Source organism: Corvus brachyrhynchos, unplaced genomic scaffold, assembly GCF_000691975.1.
Source record: "Corvus brachyrhynchos isolate BGI_N302 unplaced genomic scaffold, ASM69197v1 scaffold101, whole genome shotgun sequence".
NCBI lineage: Eukaryota > Metazoa > Chordata > Aves > Passeriformes > Corvidae > Corvus > Corvus brachyrhynchos.
The window spans coordinates 19,253,418-19,262,308 of NW_008237239.1; the positions used below are offsets into that span (position 1 = coordinate 19,253,418).

Below are 8,891 nucleotides of genomic sequence, written 5' to 3' on the forward strand. Positions count from 1 at the left end.
GGAAAGAGTTGTTGCAGTAATTCCTACTTTCGTAAATGACACTTTTTTACCTGAATTTTTTCTGTTTTGTCTACAAAAAACTCCTCAGTATTTTGCTTTCTGTAATTAACTGTCATAAACTGGAATTATTTGCTAGAACTTCTGGCTTGATTTTGTTTTGATTCACTGAAAAATAACACAATTTATATTCTAAAAGTGAAACTAAATATAATTTGTCCTCAATGTCTCATTGAAGCTAAACCCCTTCATATGAAGAGTGAATACAAAACAACAGCAAACAAGAAAAAGTGTTCCTGGTACATCTGTGCTGTGTTTTCAGAGGCAGATTTGATTTAAAATTCATTGGAGAGAGAAGTTGTCTCTTGGGAGGGGCTCAAGTTTATTTGTAATTGGAGGAAGGAAAAAGAGTCAATATTTTTCCCACTTTATTTGGAAGTGTAACTCAAAAAAAAGGTAAACAGTATCAGTGTTGCAAAGAACTGAAACACACACATGCAGAAAGGTTTTAACAGACAGGATAAAAATCCTGGTGGAAAAGTGCTGTTAGCTGAGGTAACACCATATGTTCTCTTTCTAACCTCTCAAATGATAATGTTCAAACCTCCTCTTCAATTTAGCTCTTATCTCTCTGCTGATATCTTTTTTAAAAGAAAAAAAAAATCTCAGTGCAGATATGCTAAAAGGAAAGAAAAGTGTAAGCTAAAAAAAAAATTATCTGGTGAGTTGGTAGTCTCAAGTATTTTTTACCATGGGAATTCATACCCAAAGGTGAATTTTCCTAAAGCAAACATTTTTTGAGCAAACCTGAGTGGCTTCACCTTTTGTACACTTGAGCTGCTTTTTAAAGTAGAGCTTTTAACTTTTAGAAATTCAAGTTTTCAGAAAATATTAAAGTCATCTTGAACAAAAGCTTAATCTGGATAAATGAATCCTCGGTAGATGCTTTCTGTACCAAGTCAAGATGTGTCTGCTACATTCCCAGTGTTAATGGAGTCTTTAAGTAATCTTAAAGAATACTTATAGGGAGCACTTTAAATATAAGAACTTTCTCTACAAACACGGATGAAATTGTACTTTCAATGAAGCAAATAGAAATTTTACCATTATTGTAAATGTAAGGATTTTACACAAAAATTTACCTTGTCAATACTTATATGACTTTCTTGGACTAAGCTCCATTTTTCCTCTCCCACACTTGCTAGAATTTGTGTTATAGAAGGTTATTTGGGATACCTTCGTGTTTCATAACAAAGCAAACATCAAAATCAATTCATTCATGTGGATAATTTTTATGTGTGGAGCTGAATTCAGAGGGAGTGATGGAGCAAGTGCTTAGAGAAATGCCATATATCTGGTGTTGAAATTACAGTTCTCTTGTACCACAATTTTATCTTCTGTTGAATAGGAAAGAACAGTTTGTCTGAGACTTTTTAGGAAATATTACACAATTTCCAGGCTACTCTGTGTGAAACCCTGGTAAAAGGTTAAACTTTCCCACTGAACTTTCAAAGATGAAAGAGGTGCCTATATTGAAACCTCAGCCACTGAGAAATACTGGTAAAAGATATTCTGTCCCTGAATAATGTGGCCTCTTTCAGCTACATTTCTTGGGTTTCAGCTTTGGTTTTATCAAGGGTCGTAGGATGATTGAGACTGGAAGTAACCTCATCAGGTCACTTCCTTTCTGCTCAGGGCACAGTAATTTGCAGGAGCTCAGCTTGTTATATCTCTACACACGTGCTACACAGCACATCACACCAAACACATTCTACACCTCTAACCCTGGGTCCTGAAATAACCTCCTCAATGCACAGGTGTGCATAGTTGTACTTTCATAAAGGAATCAAATTTAAAATACTTCATGGTTTTCCTCACTTAAAAAAATTTATATGGCTGGTATTAGCATATTATAATTAATTTATTGGAATACATTTGGATTAATTACTTTGCAACTTGAGGGGTTGTAAGAGAGGGGTTTTTTTTCTGTTGTGATAGACCTTTTTTTCATGGGTTGAAAGACAAGATTTCTCTGCTGTGGTACTGTAAAACCCAGAGGGCTTTTCTTGACTTTCATTGTTGTTGTAAGAGCCAAAAGCCCATTATACCTGGCAAGGTAAGGCAGTTTCATTGCCAATTAGCTGGTATATTTAACTGGGTTTAAAAATATGGGCAAAAAAAATATGGATGGTGACATGAACAGAAAATAAAGAATTTGACTACCACATGAGTGACAGATATTGTTTGTTTTGACACAGGAAACACTTGTTTACAAAATCATTCATGGGGGAGGGGAGAGTCCTGAAGCTTTGCCTGCCCCACTGTATCCCAGCCTTTCCTGTGAAAAACACAGTTTTTCAGCATTCATATTCTTAAGCAAGTGTCAATACATGGGATATTATTTCTTTTTTCCATTGAAAACTGTGAAGGAGACTCATTTGTAATACCTGACAATGAAAAAGTGGCTCTGGAATGTATGACATCATTTACCTGAAACACGTTCCTGCCTCGGAGACAGGCTGATACTCTATATGACAGTTTTCCAAATAAATCTCACTCCATTCTGTCTTGTAATCATTTCTTGCATTTCTCAGTGCTGTCTTTCAAGACTTCCTAAAAGAAATCTATTATTTTCAGCAGAAGCCATGCTGTGTTCTGATTAGAAAGGAAACTGTAGAGGAATTAATGGTTTTCAGGTAATAAAACAAAAAATCCTTCTCATGCTCTTGCGTTAACCAAATCTTTCTTCCTAAGATATAACTCAAATAATTAGTCAGTTGTTACTGGCTGCCTTCAGAACATCCACTGTTGTACGTATCATTGATATTAAAATAAAGTGTTTCTAATAAATGATTGGATTTCAAAGCTTGAGTAGTGACAGCCATTTCTTTTAGAAATGGCAAATACTTTGATAGTGATAAATGGAAGCACATTAAAAACTCTGAGCAAAATTGCTCCTCTTCACAGGGCGAACACCACTCAAATTCTGGATCACTGAAGTGTTATGTTTAAGTCACTCAATGCCCATGATCTGTATTCTCCACATAACTGCCAATACACATGAATTTTACACTCTTTTGACATATCTACCTCACTAAACTGTGTCCGTCTCTGTAGTCAAACAGCAGCAAGAACAAAAGTGAACTGCTGCAGAGGTACTGCAAGATGTATAATGAATATTGCTGAAAAGCAGAAGGATTATTTTCAGTGACTTCAGCAAGTTTGTGGTGAGGTTCTTGTTTTTAAACCCTACACTAAGTTATCATTTTCCTATTTTTTTATATTCCTGCCAGTTTCTAGTAAAGTAAAAGTTCTAAAAAAGAGGGAAGTACTTTTAAAAATATATCCTGGAAAAGTATTTGTAACTGCTGCGTGAAACTGCAAAAGTGTTTGCAGTTTCACACAACAGTTATAAATACTTTTACAAGATACCCACAGAGGGAAGTATTATTTAAGCATGCAGACCAAATGGAACAGATCAGCTAAGAAAGAATCTTATCAATTACAAAATTCATTTGTACTCAAGAGATAGTACTTGAACCTGAATCCTTCAAATTGCAGCAGATGCCTGCTGGACCATGGAAATAATATTTGGTAATCAATATAATTTGATAATTAATTGCAGAATTCCCTATTTCAGTGTGGATTCAACTTTGACAGAAAGTCATCTTCTCTCCCTGCCCCCCGAAGAAATAGAGAAAACCCAAGAGTTTGGGGGTTTTGATGATTGATATAACTTGAAAATTTAGGAGGGATAGTAGCTTGAATTCCCACCAGAGAATTCATACAAACCAGCTCACAAACTCATTCACACTGCATTTCTTACAGCTGTCCTGAAGATACTTGCTTCCTAAGTTTCATTTCCCATTTATAGGAGCAGCAGGTCTATATCTGTTTCTCTGAGCCAGCAGAAGAGAATACAAAACACATTTTGCTTCAGCAGCCTTTCTTTAGCTTGGGCTTGGGGTTTTTTTTTATTAGTTGGCTGAGGCCTTGTGTTCCCTTTTGTACTATCCTAGGAGAGCACAAACTAAGAATTACTCTGGCATGCAGAATTACTTGTCTAGAGGTTGATCCTTATGCCTTACACTCTGCAATACGATACGTGTCGAAACTTTGCATAACGCAGAGGACACACATCACACCATTTCAGTTCCCCCTTCCCTTCATGAACTCAGCCAAAGAAAGAGCTCTCATGTCACAAATACTGGGTTAAGAGGTTACGGCTCAACCTCTTGAGGGGGTGCTTGTTGCTCCTCTCAGAAGGCAACTGCTGCAGGTCAGCTGGTATTGCAGCAGAGTCTCTGCCTGCTCCAGTTCTGTCAAAGGGGCTGAGTTTAAAAAAAAAAAGCAACACAACAAACCACAGATGGGATGAGAGGGAACCAGATGCATAGTTAAGCTGTCAGATCCAAAGGGTGATAAATTCTCCTTACAAAGACAGAGGGTACAGAGGAGACAGCAAGAAACCACCCAAGCCAGTGATCTAGGAAGCTACTCAGCTGCATCCAGAATAGGAAGTTTGATCACATCCTCAGATATGCTCTTGGATGGGTTTTTCCACTAGATTTCTAATGCCATGGGACAAGGTCAAGTTTTGCAATACAAGGAACTGCGAATTCACAAAGGAATAAAATACACCTATTCTATATACTGTATCCATGCCATAAGTGTATGTGTTTGCCTTTCAAAAATTGTATTCTTAATCATATAAACTGGGATTGTTTACAGAACAACAAATTAATCAATAGGGTGAACTGCATTTACAGTAATAAAGTTGTTAGAGACATTATAATTTACAGCTGCTGAGATTTTGTCCCACTATATGAAAAACTTTTAGCAAATTATTGAACATCACAGAGAGAGAAAAGATAGAAGTGTTATTTATAAAAACAAAGAAGAAATATTTCTCATCTATTTTTCTAGATACCAGGAAAGTTTTCCAAACCAAGATGATGAATAAAATTATTTCCTGTGTTCCACGTCTGCTTTCCCTTTAGTACTAATTACACTTCCATGCTTGTCTGACACCCGTCTGCTTTTAAGTCACTAATTAAAATATGAAATGTGGAAAGCTATTTTTAAGCACAGAATTCTATTGTTTCACCAGGCTGAATTATTCCTTCCCTTTTCCAAGAGGTGCTGCCATGCATTTCAGATCTTAGGGTCCAAAGTGGAACAGAAACCAAACTAACTTTCCCATCACTTTTCAGAAGAAAGCTTTCTGCTCTGTTTGCACTCTTGCCTTAACAGTTAACCAAAATCACTCTCCTCTGGGAACTCTCCTCATCTAATTAGCAGTGCTGGAGCATGATCACAAATACAGTCATGTTAATTTCATCTCCATTCCAAACACAGGGAAAAGCCTGTTATTGGAAAGAAAGGTTCCTTCTATTTCTTGTCCCTGAACAATTCTCCTCTGTCTCTGCTTAGCCGCTTATTCTGGATGTTCATTTTCTTGTCCCAAAAATCCCTCCATGCAAAATTCATCCACGGAGTACTCTTCTTCTCCAGGACATTTCAAATCACACTGGCAGATATTTTCCCAAATTAAGGCTTTTGGTATACAAAAAAAGTCTAAATTGTTTTTCATTAACATTTTTGCAAGCTCATGTGAACACAAGCCCTAGACTACAAAATACATCAAAAAATATCCTGAAAATTGTACTAATCAGTATCTTAAATCTACTTAAATACTGGACCTAGGTTTTGGAGGGACACAGTTGGAATTTAAATAAAAATGTTCTCTTGTTCCATGCTGTTTGAGGATGCAAGCTCTCACTGAACATAAGAGAACCCCATCTTTCACAAATGTTTTTAGGAGGTTTGCTGCATATTCCTGAATTCAACACCAGCAAATTTTAATGTAACCTTTCTTTACTGAATAATATTTTTAAGTATTTCTACAATGACATGGAGTGTAATGTTAAAAAAAAAAAAATAGAAAAATCTCATTATTTCTACTTGTACAAAAACATCTTTTGCTGAAGAGTTACATTTTAGGAGATAAATTCTGCAATGATACATTCACCATTACATCAGTTCAAGTCTCAAAACCCTGCAGGAGGGCATTACAACATCACATGGACTACATGCTAGAGCTCCAAAAGGTAAAATCAAATATGATGAAGCAAATGCAAACCAGTCCCATTTGTGTGTGTGGAGGGCTGCTCAAAATATTTCACAGAGACATAAATGTACAGTCTCCTCTGGGCTTTTTCTGTCACTCTTTCTGTCCCTTGCACTTGCTTCAAACTGCACACTCCAGCTTCAAAAGGAAAGCTCCTGTCACATGAGAAGAAAACAGCATTTCTTAGTCCATTCAGCTCATCTCTTCATTCCACATTGTTTTACTTCAGATCATACTGAATTTACAGGCAGTTACCCACATTTGCAATGTGCCAGAGCAGACACTCAGGCTGAAGACAGGCTCATGTATGTGCATATGTACATACAAAGATAACTGGATCTGATCTCCACTGTCCATCCAGCTGCCGTTTGGTGTCACACAAATCACTCCAGGGATACACAAAAACAACAGGAGACATCCATGCACCATCCGAACCTCCTCTGTACCTGCCTGACACCGACTACTTGCACAAAATCCAGGTACACAGAAATAATGTTGTATGTGTGTCTAACTTTGCAAATTTCATTTTAATAATAGAGACAAGAATGGGGATTTAAACTTTTTTAAGTCTTACTCTTTTCTACTTGTTGTCATGGATACTACATCTTCTTTTTCTCTTTTCTCTCTTTCATCATATTTGACTTTTCTCTGTTGGTGTCCATGGTGACACCCTGCTATCAGTACACAATGCATGTCCCAGCTTCCACATTTTTAAAATGGGCTCAGGTATTTTAAGAAGTTTCCCCTATGTGACAGATACTATTGTATGTTAATCTCTCTTTACTAACAAGAAATTAAAAAAAAAAAAAATTCTGTGTACTTATGAGATATTTTCAGTTTTATTCACTTGGATAAACTCATGATCTGCAACATCTTCTTTTCAGGATGGCCTCTGGGGACAGCTGCCATACATTCAATCCATCACACAGGAAAATGAGGATGCAGAGCAATCAGGCAACTGTTTATGCATCAAAATATAATTGGCTGAATTTACAGAGATGCAGAGCTTCAGAAGTAAAGAGCATAAGCAAGAAGGCAGTGCAAGAAATCTCATAATCTGAGAACATTTCAAAAATACACTTTTCCTCCTGTAACTCACAGTTGCTCTCAAATGATATACCAATATACATCTTGAGGGGAAAAAAAAACCTCCCTAAAATCCCAAAACAAGCACCAAACCCAAAGATCACAACACTAAAATGATGCACATGATATCCTTATTTTATTACTTTCGCATTTAATAGACTTCATTTTCAGAGAATCCAGCAAATACAATCATTGGTGGGTCAATCTACCAGTTAGAATTGGCTTGAAGATGCTTTTTGCACATCTCTCTGTTTGTAAAGGCAAACTTTGTAGTAATGAGTTGTGGTTTTAAACATGCAGGGTCATACTGGTCTTGTGGCTTACTATAAGGACCAGGCAGGTTTGGTTTATAAGACAGAGAAAACAAACAAACAAAGAAACAAAAGGTCTTCTGATATGATTCTGTAAACTGTGGGCAAATTCCTGGCTCCGATGAGTCAGTGGCAAAACTTCCAATAGCTTCAATAAGGCTGGGCTCCCAAACGGCACTCTGAATTTTCACAGGCAGTGAAGTGTAACCTGGGCATGCAAACTTCAGCCCCAGAGAAGCTCTGGAAAACAAAGAAGTGAATCACTGTGTTGGAATTCGCCAGGCAGCAGCTGTCAAACATTCCCATGAATATTTGGTGGTAGGAATCCTGGCATACTGCTTCAGTCAACACAAATAAGTAATTCTGATCTGTCTTGGTGTGATAAAGTAACCCCGCCCCCCAAAAGATGCTTACAGCTGCATGAAATCACATTTGTCAGGGCACAAGTGTAGAAATTTTTAAGTTTATGGCATTCACAATAAGTATTGCCTAGTGCCATAAATTGTAGAAATTCAGCCACAGACACTGTAAATCAGATTTGCTAGTTTTTCCCTGAGATGCAATCCAGAAATTATTCCTCTGATTTCCCTCACTTGTTTTCCCATCTTCCCAGGAGAGAACTATTCTAACTTGCTTGCTCAGTAAACTGAGATCTGAAAACTGGCTGCTAATTACCCTGTGTTTCAATTCTCAACTAGTGATCTGGGAAATCAAGTCCTGGTCTCTTATGTACAGTAAGATCAATAAGCTACCACCTAGACTGCTGAGACATGATGTCAGTATTGGCTATTCTATAGTGCATCCCCCCTCTGGTTTGCCTCTAAATTGTAATGATAATGTGCTCTTAAATTATTCAGACTGTTCAAATTTACCCTATTCTGAAAAAAAAGTAAAAAGGAATGTGAACCTGGTAGCTATAGATAACTGATCCCTGTAGAGTTTCCAGATATAAAAAAGGGCAGAGTTATTTCAAAGTGTGTTTTACAGGTGATGTGTTTTCAGCTTTTAGAAAGACAACAAGCATGAATGATGGCTGTTTCCCCGTTTAAAATCAATAATAAAAGAAAAAAGCATTGAACAGATAATCTATATGGAAAGATTGGGGTTTTTTCTCATACGGGATGGTTGTTACAGGTCTGTTGAATGCAATAGAGTTCAGCAAACTCACACAAATAGCAACTCAGACACTCTTCCATTATGGGTGTCCTCACTAATTCGTGTCTAGCAAATGATGAAGAACTGAGAAGAGAAAAAACTTAATAATTTCTTGTTTGATTTTAGATTTCTATAGTTAATGAATAATAAGTCTTTATATGTACTTACAAACCTGATAGTTCTAGGAGGGCATTTTTGCAGCCCAGAGAAAT

General features: G+C 36.8%; 1 long non-coding RNA gene across 1 annotated transcript in view; it reads left to right on the top strand.

The window, feature by feature from the left end:
* Window positions 1-7,972, top strand: part of LOC108445625 — a 13,620-nt gene extending 5,648 nt beyond the window's left edge. Inside the window, exons 2-3 of the long non-coding RNA XR_001860567.1 lie at window positions 6,489-6,606; window positions 7,012-7,972. This is a non-coding gene — a long non-coding RNA (uncharacterized LOC108445625). The remainder of the gene's footprint in view (window positions 1-6,488; window positions 6,607-7,011) is intronic.
* Window positions 7,973-8,891: the final 919 nt, after the last annotated feature.